The 12,355-nt window shown below is 39.5% G+C and overlaps 1 pseudogene; it reads left to right on the top strand.

The window, feature by feature from the left end:
• The first annotated feature begins 3,763 nt into the window (after positions 1 to 3,763).
• LOC122736861 lies at positions 3,764 to 4,608 on the top strand (annotated as a pseudogene).
• The last annotated feature ends 7,747 nt before the right edge of the window (positions 4,609 to 12,355 follow it).

Here is a 12,355-nt window from a genome sequence, read left to right as displayed (position 1 = left end):
ATGAGAGAGACATAAGTGTATTTTAGGATATTTAGGAAGGAGTTAGTAGATAGTGAAAGATTGAAGATTAGAGCACAAGTGAGAATGATCATTGGGACAATTTGCTGGAAAAGATGGAATCAAAGATACAGATATAGTGGTTTGCCTTGGCAAGGTAAAGGACCCCTCTTCATCTAAGTAAGGCAAGAATGAAGGAAGAGATAATATAAGAAAATATCTGAGTGATATGAGAAGAAGAGAAAAGGGATCTCCTAACAAATGACCTCAGTTATTTTTTTAGTAAAGTCTGAGGCAGGTTCCTTGCCTAAGAAAGTTAGGGGAGAGAGGGGGAAAAGGGATTAATAAAAGATTATAAGATAAAGGAATGTCACAGTTCAGGAACTTGAAGTGTAACATTTCGGGTTGATTGGAAGATAAAGAGTATGTCAATCTGTGTGTAGCTGAGGTAGAGTGAAGGAAAGCAATAGATCCAAGTAGACTGAGAAACAGGGAAGTTAGAGTATTTCAAAGTATGTATGTTGAATTTACCTGGTATGAGGGCAAGAGATGGAGAGGAAAGAGTGTGAGGAAGGCACTAAACACACTGAGAAAGGAATGAGACTGTGCTGGGGGTTGATAGATGATAGCCACTAGGATCTGAATTGGGTGATTTTTTTTAAACCATAAGCCTCAGTTGAGTAGAGGTTGTCTAGTGAAAGGCAAGGTATGCCTTTGGTCAAAGTAGGGTGCAGAAGTGGCAATGGGGAGCAGGAAGTTGAGCTGATGGAAATGAGAGGAAATATAGCTAGTGATGGCGGGAAGTGACATTATTAGGAAGGAGACATGTCTCAGTGAGGGTCAGAAGATAGGAATGATAAAGAAAGAGGTTTAATATGAAAGGAATTTTATTAATTATGGGACAAGCATTCTAGAAGACAATGCAAAGGGTAGGCAGATCTGGAGGATATGGGGGTAAGAGGAAAGTTAAGGGGGGATAGGCATGAAGGAGCAGCAAGTCTAAGATGAGAAATGGTCTTGTACATCAGCAGGACCATTTGAATGGGGGTAAGTGTAAGGGGATGGAAGTATGTAAACCAGGAAGTATTGAGTCCAAGCAGAGTATCCAGTGGTTGAAGAGAAATTCATTGAAGGATACATGGAAATTAGATTGTTTAGTCTTCCCTTGAGGCTTAGCTTCCTTGCAGTTGGAGATGCTATGTCTAATGACATTCAAGGAGTACTACCTCACAATAAATAGGAGTAGGGTGACCTATTCTTTCAGTGGTGCCTTATTTGTCCCAGAGAAGGCCAGGAAGATGGAAGAAATTTTGTCTGAAGGGAACCAGAGAAAATCCCAGTGAAGGTTGCAAATGGAATGGGAGATGGGCTGTGATTCCCCCTTTTACTTCCTCCACACACATATGATGGAATAGAAGACTTGGGAAGCTATTAGAGGTGCCAGTATCCTCCTGTTTTCATTTACCAGCACTGCTAGAAGCAGTTCCAACTCAGGTTCTGACATGAGAGTCAGGGCACTGGTATACCTGGGGTCTGTGTTGCTATAATAGTACTGATGGACTTCAGTTATGCAGATATCTGCTGGAGTAATCGATCTGCCTAGTTGTCTGTCTCTGCCTAAAGCAAAGCAGCTGACAATTTCTTCAGTTGCCTTTATAATTCCTTCCATCAAGTGGTAGGTAGAGTTAGCCAACAAAGAGAAATTCTATTCTGGATCCAAGTTTCACTAACAGTGAAGATAATAGTTGCTGGGGTGAAAATAATGGGAACCTTACAGAGAAGAGAGCACTACCTCTTAGAATTTGTAATAGATAACAAGAAAAGAGCCAGGCATTATCTAACATGTATCCTAGATTTAGGGAGAGCAGATTTCAAAGGGTTGAGAGCATTCCAAGGACTAAAATTCTACCAGGAAATTCAGCCAGGATGGATAGGATACTATCAATAATGAAATTCTGAAAACACAAATGGAAAAAATTCTGATGAGAAACAAAAATAGTGGTTGTCTAAAGAGACTGCAAGGGTAGATAACACAAGTATAAAACCATGCTACAGAAGTGGAAGAAGAGTATCAGGAATGCTAAAAGTCAGAAGTAGAAGACAGATAAGGACAACAAATAAGTCTGTGTTTTTTTTAGCTATAGTAGAGAAAAAAGAAGGATCAAAGTAGAAAAGGATTTGTGCCCAAGATGGATAGGATGATAACTGCCAACAGAAAGAAGGCAGAGATGTTCAATTTTAATTTTGCTTCTGTTTTCTCTGCCAAGGAGAAACATTTTTGAACTGGAAATGATAAAATAAAAATAGTTAATTTGGTGTTGAAAAGATAAGTCAGGAGGCAGAAGGAGAATCTTGATGCCATCGAGGAATTTAGGTCACCTGACCAAAAATGAACTTTATCCTCAGGTATTGAAAGAATCAACAGGGGGTGACTGCCAAGCCACTGTCAGTAATAGTGGAAAGATTGTACAGTAAAGGGACTATGTGACTGTAAGAGGTCAAATGTTGCCTTGCTTTTTGAAAAAGAGAAGAGTTTGCAAACTATAGACCAGGTGTTTTCATTGTACTTCCTGGGAAAATTCTAGAATGAATTGTTATTATTTTTTAAAGTTTATTGGGGGGGGAGGCTTGCTTATTTTTGTGGGGCAGTGAGGGTTAAATGACTTGCCTAGGATCACACAGCTAAGAAGTGTCAAGTGTCTGAGGTCGGATTTGAACTCAAGTCCTCCTGAATCCAGGGCCAGTACTCTATTTACTGTGCCATCTAGCTGCCCCCTCTAGAATGAATTATTTAAAAAATGGTTCGTGAACCTCTTCCAAAAGAAATAACTGTCACAAAACGCTCCCATGGCTTCAACAAGAACATATCATACCAAGTAACCTTACTATTATTTGCCAGTTATTAAACTTGTAGTCAGGATAATTCTGCAAATAGAGTTTAATAGTGTTTGATAAAGTACCTCATGCTAGTCTTGGTAAAAGGATGGGAAAATGCTTTAAGAGTTAGTGTCCTTAGTTTGAACACTGGGGTAGATGTATATTGAACTTTTAAAGTTAAAGATTTAGGGTAGGTACTTGGGAAATAGTCTTCCCATTTAACTGTCAGTTTTAGCAATACTTTCAAATATTCTATTACAGTTTGGTTTTTAGTGCTAGAATAACCAGTAATTGCAGTTATATGATAATTTTGTTCTGATGATAGATACACAACTTAGTGAACTTTTGGTGGTTATTAACTAGTGAAAGTAGCAATGATAAGTCTTAGCAACAGACTAGATATGTGGAATAAGTTCTAGAGAGGATTTTGTCGTTATTTGGCCATTCAGTCACGTCTGACTCTACTTCGTCCATGGGTTTTTCTTGGCAAAGATATTGGAGTGGTTTGCCATTTCCTTCTCCATTGTTTCTATTTTACAGATGAGGAACTGAGGCAAAGAAGAGTTAAAGGATTTTCCCAGGGTCCTAGTAAATGTATGAGGCTCTATTTGAACTCAGATATTCCTGACTTCAGGCCTGGTGTTCTATCCACTCTACCACTAGGTGCCCTAGAGAGGAACTGGGGATGATACTAAAGTTGAAATACTGAGTGACGAGGAGGTGACAAGAATGATATCATTGATAATAATAAAAGAGTTTGGAAGAGTTGTGGGTTTTGGAAGAAAGACAGTGAGTTCTATTTTAGACATGTTCAGGTTGAAATATCTATAAGACATCTGATTCAATATGTCCAAGAATCAATTGGGCTTCTACTTTTAATGAACACCAAATGGTGGACGATGCTGGTGCTGCAGGAGGAGCTGGAGGCCCCGGGGGCCCTGGAGCTGAGGGGGCTTCCGTAGTGGCTTTGGCCCTGGGGGCCGAGGCCGCGGGCCCGAGGAGGAAAGGCCTAGGATAAGGAGTGGGTTCCTGTCACCAAGCTGGGCCGCCTCATCAAGGACATGAAGATCAAGTCTTTGGAGGAGATCTATCTTTCCTCCCTTCCTATTAAGGAATCTGAGATCATAGATTTCTTCCTGGGGTCTTCACTGAAGGATGAGGTTCTGAAGATCATGCCTGTTCAGAAACAAACTAGAGCCGGACAACGGACCAGGTTCAAGGCTTTTGTGGCCATTGGCGACTACAATGGCCATGTTGGCTTGGGTGTCCAGTGCTCCAAGGAAGTAGCCACAGCTATCCGTGGTGCTATCATTCTGGCCAAGCTGTCCATTGTTCCTGTGAGACGTGGCTACTGGGGGAATAAGATTGGCAAGCCTCACACAGTGCCCTGCAAGGTCACTGGGCGCTGTGGATCTGTTTTGGTGCGCCTGATCCCTGCCCCTCGAGGTACTGGCATTGTCTCAGCTCCTGTGCCTAAGAAGCTCCTGATGATGGCTAGAATTGATGACTGCTACACTTCTGCAAGGGGCTGTACTGCCACTCTGGGCAACTTTGCTAAAGCTACCTTCGATGCCATCTCCAAAACATACAGCTACCTAACCCCAGACCTGTGGAAGGAGACTGTGTTTACTAAGTCTCCCTATCAGGAATTCACCAACCATCTTGTGAAGACTCACACTCGGGTGTCTGTCCAGAGGACCCAGGCAGCTGCTGTGGCAACCACATAAGATGTTTTTTTTTTTTAATATACATTGAATAAAATGAACTATGCCTGCTTAAAAAAAAAAAAAGAATAAATTGGTAAGGGGCAGCTAGGTGGCGCAGTGGATAAAGCACTGGCCCTGGATTCAGGAGTACCTGAGTTCAAATCCGGCCTCAGACACTTGACACTTACTAGCTGCATGACCCTGGGCAAGTCACTTAACCCCCATTGCCCCGCAAAAAAAAAAAAAAAAAAAAAAAATCAATTGGTGATGTGAATGTAGTTAGCACAGTGGTTAAGCTAGATAAATAGATCTGGGAATCATCTTTGTAGAAATGATAACTGAATGTAAGGGAACTGATGAAATCAGCTCTCATAGTATCAAATCTCATAATATAAAGAAGAGGGCCCAGGACTGAGCCTTGGAAGACACTCTCAGTTACTAATAAGCATGTCCTGCATGAAGCAAAGGAGGCTGTGAATAAACAGTGATACAGGTGGCAGGAGAACCCGGAGAAAGAAAAGTCATGAAAACCTAAAAAGGAAGGAATATCTAGAAGAAGAGGATAATCAATAGCGTGAAGGCTATAGAGAGGTCAAAGTGGATCAACACTGAGAAAAAGTTTTTAGATCTGACAATTAAGATAGCATTGGTAAACTTGGAGAAAGTACTTTTAGTGGAATGATGCAGTCAGAAGCTAGAATGCAAAGGGTTTAGAATATAGTGGGAAGAAAGTGTATGAAATCAGCCAGTGTGACAGAGTTAGTCTGAGTGACCCCTATATTTTAACCTTTGCTCAACCTTTGGATACAGTCTGAGAACTACTAAAGATGAATGTCTGTCCTTGGGAAAAACTGAGGGGATGAATTTGAATAGGTAAAGGTAGGAATCTCTGGACCCATTGTGCTATTTCCTTTCTGAACAGGAAATCTTCCCACCTGGAAAATTATGAGCCTGGTTATGATACCCTGTGAATAATGTGGAACTTTGCTGTGTAATTGCCTATTAAGTATGACTCTTGCCTGGAATCACACATTGCCAAGGGATTTTTTTTTTCCCCTCTGTTATGGCTTATGTCATTCACCTGCTTCCCTGAGGAGATAGTCTTGATATTGTCAATACTATGTCTTTCCTTTTCCTTTCAAAGCAAATTTCTACAGTCAGGGCAGGTGAACAGTAGAAGATTTTATTGTTGTTGTTGTTGCTGCAATACTAAATCTACTCATTAATAGGTTAATACTAAAACATCTGTGTTACTATAATAGGATACAAATATGAAAAATCTTACTATTTTAATATGAATTTGTGGTCAACTCCATAGCCTAAACAACTAAATAAATGGGTTCTTGGGCTTGCCATCCTTTTGTTAATAGTTATATACTTATGTATAAGATTAGGTCCTTCAAGAATCTTATTCTTTCAGGATAATATGAAGAATACACATATACATACATACATACATACATACACACACACTCAAAAGATGTAAGAGTTTTAAAATTTAAATGGAACAATATACTTTGAAAAAGAAACAAGATTGGACTGATGTTGTTGTTGTTTGTCCTTTGTTCTAGAAAAGGACCATGACATCAGAATGATGTCATGACTTTCAGTGAATTGGATTTAAATGAGGAAGAGATGAGACTGTTAGTAATCTAAGGATAGCATAAATATAAATTATTTGCTTCCAAATGCTTCTAATGGCAATATAGGCTTTGAGTATGTTTTAGAAAGAAGTTCTAAAATTGGATTAAGGATTTTATATGTAAAATTGCACTAATAATTGTTTAAAAATTGAAATTATTTCCCTATTTTTGAAATCTCTGTCCAATCATAGTAAGGGACAGAAGGCCTCATTTTTCAAATCAAGTCCTCAGGGATCCTTTCAAGATTCTTCCTTCAGGGGCAGTTAAGTGGCACAGTGGATAGAGCACTAGCCCTACAGTCAGGAGGACCTGAGTTCAAATCCAGCCTCAGACACTTGACACGAGCTGTGTGACCCTGGGAAAGTCACTTAACCCCAATTGCCTCACCAAAAAAAAGAAGAAGATTCTTCCTTCAGCCTATTGAAGATATCAGATACAGGGTTTGGGTAAAGATAGAAACAGAAAGTGCCATGTAAAACCTGAAGTTCCAGGTGAATTATAAGTTCCTAATTTAGTATTCTTATAGCTTTATTATTAATAAAATTAGATCCATAAAATTCAAACTGGTTTTCACTACATGAGCTAATTACTAGAGGGCCAATCTGATTAGATTTTGACATGTTTTACTAAAATATACTAAGCCATATCACTAGCAAGCTTTAGCAGCTATAGAATTTCCGTAAGTGACTTGGAATCCAGAGGTGGTTGAGGAAAATACCTCCACAAACCTGCCCTGATCCATACACAGCTGTTTGAGTTTACACAGGAGGTACTTGCTGGATTCCTGAAGATTATGGATGCTTACAAAGGACTTAACACCCTTGAAGCTACAACTATATTGGGTTTCTTTATTCACCCTGTTGGAATCTTGCTTGTTTTATTGGTTTTCTGTGTGTTGTGAACCTGCTACCTTATCTGTATGTTCCTTATCACTTCTGCATTGACTGATGCTGATCTGAGAACTGAGGTCCATGTTCTGCTATTTCTCCAGTCATGGTTTGTCCAAAGTGTTTATGAAGAGGCCCATCATGTGGTCTCTAGCTAACTTTATTGTCAACAGTTTAACTCCTCATGGAAGAAAACTGTGACAAAAGGGGGTAGAGGAAGTGGGTGGTGCTGCCTGATGAACACCTGCAGATTGACTTTATTTAACTTCTAGAGTCTATGGGCTACAAATATGTTTTGGTGTAGAGACCAACTGAGTTATTGGTTAGGGACTTTTCCTGCCAACCAGTAATACCAAGGTTACTGAATGGACAACCTTAGATACATCACCCCTATGATTGACCTCAGCCCAGCAGAGGAAACAACCCTTGATCAGCCCCTGGACCCTAACCCTAACACCAATCAGTGGTCTTTGACCACTTGTTTGTTTGAATGACATAAGTTCAATTTTGGTGCTGCACCATAAATATGGTTAGCACCAAAGCGGGTACAAAGTCAGTCGCTGGAATAGTCTGAGTGACCCCCCATGTTTTTTAACCTTGCTCAACCTTTAGGTATGGTCCTCAGCCAGACTTCAGGAGAGGGCACTAATCCCATCTCCTGAAGACTACTTCCATCACCTGAGGGCTGCTCCCATCTCCCAATGTAATGGGGAGGTGATGCTAATTCCACTTATGGAGAGGTCTACCAATGAAGACTGTCTTACCCTTATGTGTAAATTGTTTTGTTGTTGTTTTTCAGTTATTTCAGTCTGTCTTATTATTTATTACCCCATTTGGGGTTTTCTTTACAAAAATACTCAAGAATTTTGTCATTGCCTTCTCCAGCTCATATTACAGATGAGGAAACTGAGGCAAAGAGGGTTAAGTGACTTGCCCATGGTCACACTATGTCAAACTGTAGTCTGCAGTTTGGGTTCTAGAGGTAGCCCATGCTCTAACTGCTTGATGCCTTGGTGTGCTAATACATTCATTTTTCTCTTATTTCCTGAACTTGCCTTTAACTGAGTAGGGTGAGACCTGAACCAGGATTTTCTATTAATAAGAAGTAGTGGCATCTATTGCAGAGGGCTTTCTCAAGGAGTTTGGCCAAAAAGGAGGAAAAAACAAGATATTAGCTAGCAAGGATTCGGGGATGAAGGGTGGGTATTTTTGAAGGGTCTGGGACATATGGCTGTGTTTGTAGGCATCGTAAAGCAGCTAATAAAGATTGAAGATTAAAGAGAGAGTGGGGAGGATGGAGGGGACAATCTACTAGAGAAAATAGGAGGGGATGGGATCAAAGAGGGGTTTGCCTTGGCAAAGAGAAAGGCCACCTCTTTATCAGAGATAGGCATGGATAGCAAGGAAAATTTGTTCATAAACAAATTCATCTCTTCAGCAGAACACAATAGTTAACAATAAGTTGGATTCCCTTGGCTAGATACAATCTTCATTTTATTCATTCATTCATTTGAAAATAGATCTCCCTATCCAATCCAAGGTAGAAGTGCAGTGTGGCAGACACTAATACTAATCAGAATGGATATTGACTTGCTTTCTGACCTGGCATGGTTAACTCCACCTTAGTGTGCTTGGTATAACACTCTTTTCCTCCCACCCCTCCCCCAGGGCCTCACTATGTTGGTGCTAGACAGTGTGGATGCCGGATTGGCTGTAGTCTGTGAACTGCTGAATTCAGCTTTCCATAGTATCAGGAATTACAGGTTTCTGGCACCATGTTCATTGTCTAGATTCAACTTGACAAGAACCTACATGATCTTTTAATTGGAAAGGGCTTCAGGAGTTAGACCAAGTCCTAACTTCCTTCCTCTTGTTGGTACAGCTTTAAAAAACAAAACTAATGTAACCAAGATCACAAGGCAAGTAGAAAACTGGGAAAGAATTTTAGAAACAATTATCTCTGATAAAGGCCTCATTTCTCAAATATATAAAGAACGGAGTCAATTTTTTAAAAATACAAGTTATTACCCAACTGCTAAATGGTCAAAGGATTTGAACGGGCAGTTTTCAGACAAAGAAATCCAAGTTATCAATAATCGTATGAAAAAATGCTCTAGGTCATTATTGAGCAGAGAAACGCAAATTAAAACAACTCTGAGATATCACCTTATACCTATTAGAATGGCAAATATAACAAGAATGGAAAATATTGATTATTAAATGGATTGTGAGAAAACTGGGATGCTAATCCACTGTTGGTGGAGTTGTGAAAAGATTCAACCATTCTGGAGAGCAATCAGGAACTATGCCCAAAGGGCTATAGAATTGTGCATATATCCTTTGATCCAGCAATACCACTGCTTGGTTTATATCCCAAAGACATCCCCCAAAAGAGAAAAAGACCCATTTATACAAAAATATTTATAATAGCTCTTTTTGTGGAGGCTAGAAATTGGCAATCAAAAGAATGCCCATCAATTGGGGAATGGCTAAACAAACTGTGGTATATGATGGTAATGGAATACTACTGTGAAGTAAGAAATGACAAACAGGATGACTTCAAAAAAGCTTGGAAAGACATGTATGAAATGATGTATTGGGAAGTGAGCAGAACCAAGAGAACACTGTACACAGAGACAGCAATATTGTTCAATGAAGAACTGTGAATGACTTGACTATTCTCAACAATACAATGATCCAAGACAATCCCAAAAGAATATTGATGAAACATACTATCTACCTCCAAAGAAAGAATTGATATTGATGGAACAGACTGAAGCATGCTACTTTTCACATTGTTTCATTAAGTGATAAATATGGTAATGTTTTGCATGATCATATATGTATAACCCTTATCAGACTGTTTGCTGCCTTGGGAAGGGGGGAGGGAGAGGAGAGATAGAGATTCGAACATAAATATAAATAAAAATGTTTAACCTGAAAAAAAAGAGAGAAGTATATCTAAATGTAATAACAGAACATATACATTATATATGTCATATGTGTGTATATTATATCTATGCTTGATATATGTATAAAATTATATATCAAAAATGTTTTTAATCAGGCAAGTCAGAAAAAGCTGGTTCAGAGGTGAAGTTGGGGATGGTAGTAGGAGGATGAGGATGATGAGTTAAATGTGCAACATTTAATTCAAGTCAACAAATATTTATGAAGCACTTAATATTTGTCAGGCATTGTTCGGCACTTTGGAAAGACAAAAAATGAAACAGTTTCCACTTTCAAGGTTCTTTAGGGAAGTAAAGGTGAGTACAGTAAATACAAATACAAGTAGATTAATACAAGTAAATACAAAGTAATTTCCGAGTCAGGGAGACAGCACTAACAAATTGGGGGAAAGATCAAGAGAAGCCCCATGTAGGAAATGGTCCTTAAACTGAAGTTTAAATGGAGCCAAGAGCAGTAAGAGGCAGAGGAGGAGGAGAGAGATGATTCTAGGCATGGGAATAGCCTGTACAAAGCCATGGAAATAAGTGGACTGTCATATATATGAATGAATAAATAAATGAATAAAAACCATTGCCTCTTAATATGGACAAATCACTGTGCTAAGTGCTAGGTACAGATACAAATAAAAAAAATTAAGATAGCCCCTCTTCTCCAGGAGCTCACCATTCTAATGGGAGAGCTACCACACACAGGTTTCAGCTTCTTCCTTAGGCAAAAAGTCCTCAATGGTTATTAGGATGCAGAGCAAAGCAGATATCAGTGCCTCTTCTTTAATGTCATTTCTACTGATAAAATAATATGTTTCCAATGTTTCTCCCTCAGAAAATATATGGGGTCAATTTATAAGCCAGTTTGGCTTGTGATGTCAGCAGCATATTCAAGTAGAGATGTCAAGTACTTAGAAATGTGGAATCAAAGATGAGAGTGGTTTTATAAATTTGGGAGTCTTCTAGAATTGATAAGTGAAATGATAGAACTGGATAAGTTTTCTAAGGAAAACATTTTAGCAAGAAAAGAGGACCAAGAGTAGAAACTGGTTTGGCTTGACCATTCACTAGGTTGGGTCATAGAGCAGTTCTTTTAGGAAACTCCCTACCCACAGCAGGAATGACAGAGGCTTTAAAGATTGAGGATGTCCTAAAAGCAGGTAGGAGTTCCTGTGGTTGGTGTCCTGAAGGCAGGGTCTCAAGTGGGACTTCAGTAAGAGATGTCCTTGATCTGGATTTGCCTTCCCTGGGCTCCAATAAATTCATGGTGGTATTCTGTTAAGACCCAATGCCATTTTCCTGGGTACTTCGTTCCAAATTTTTGCCCATGGTTTTGCAGAACAGTATTTTGATGGAACTTAAGAAGCAACCTTTACTTTTCCCCACCCTGTCCTGTTACCTCCAGATTAAAAATAAGACCAGGAAGATGACTCCCAAAAGTTTCTTCACTCTATAAAGTGGTTTCATCACATCTCTATGCCTAAAGCTAGACAATAAGAATTTGACTAATTCAGGCTCAAACTCCACCCTGGACTCAGTGATCTAAATTTTGCTGAGGGGTATTTTTTCCCCTCTAGTCTGAATCAGCAGAATTTTTGCAGCTGTGTAGGTCTGGTATACAGATATAGTAGAGAGATTAATGGATAGGAAACAGATGACCTGTGTTTGGTTGCCTTGTTTCCCTACATGGGGGCAGCTAGGTGACACAACGGGTGCAGAACTTTGGAATCAGTTTAGGTTTACATCCAGCCTCAGACACTAACTAACTGTGTAACGCCCACAAAGTCTTCATTCTTATAATGGGGAAAATAGCACTTACCTCACAGGGTTAAAATCAAATGAGTTAACTTACTAACATCAATGTCATTCTATTGACTCAGGGCAAGTTACTAAACTTCCGTGTCAGTTTCAATATCTACAAAATCTGCATGATGATACCTCATCCCCTGACCTCACAGTGTTTGTGAGGAAAAGCTTGGCAAACCTTAAAGCACTGATTATATGAGCTATGATTATTAGGGTGAAGCACAGGATATAGAGCACCTGGCCTGGAGTCAAGAAGATGAGTTCAGATCCGCCCTTAGAGACTTACCAGCTGTGTGCCCTGGGGCATGTCACAACCCAGTTTGCCTTGGTTTCCTCATCTGTAAAATGAGCTGGAGAAGGAAAGGGCAAAACACTCCTGTGTCTTTGCTAAGAAAACCCCGTAAGAGAACCAGAAGAGTCGGACACAACTGAAATGACTGAACAACACCAACACAATTATTATTATGCCCATACTGATTTTT

The sequence above is a fragment of the Dromiciops gliroides genome, chromosome 1 (assembly GCF_019393635.1).
Source record: "Dromiciops gliroides isolate mDroGli1 chromosome 1, mDroGli1.pri, whole genome shotgun sequence".
Taxonomy (NCBI): Eukaryota; Metazoa; Chordata; class Mammalia; order Microbiotheria; family Microbiotheriidae; genus Dromiciops; species Dromiciops gliroides.
This window is presented reverse-complemented; position numbering and strand designations above follow the sequence as displayed.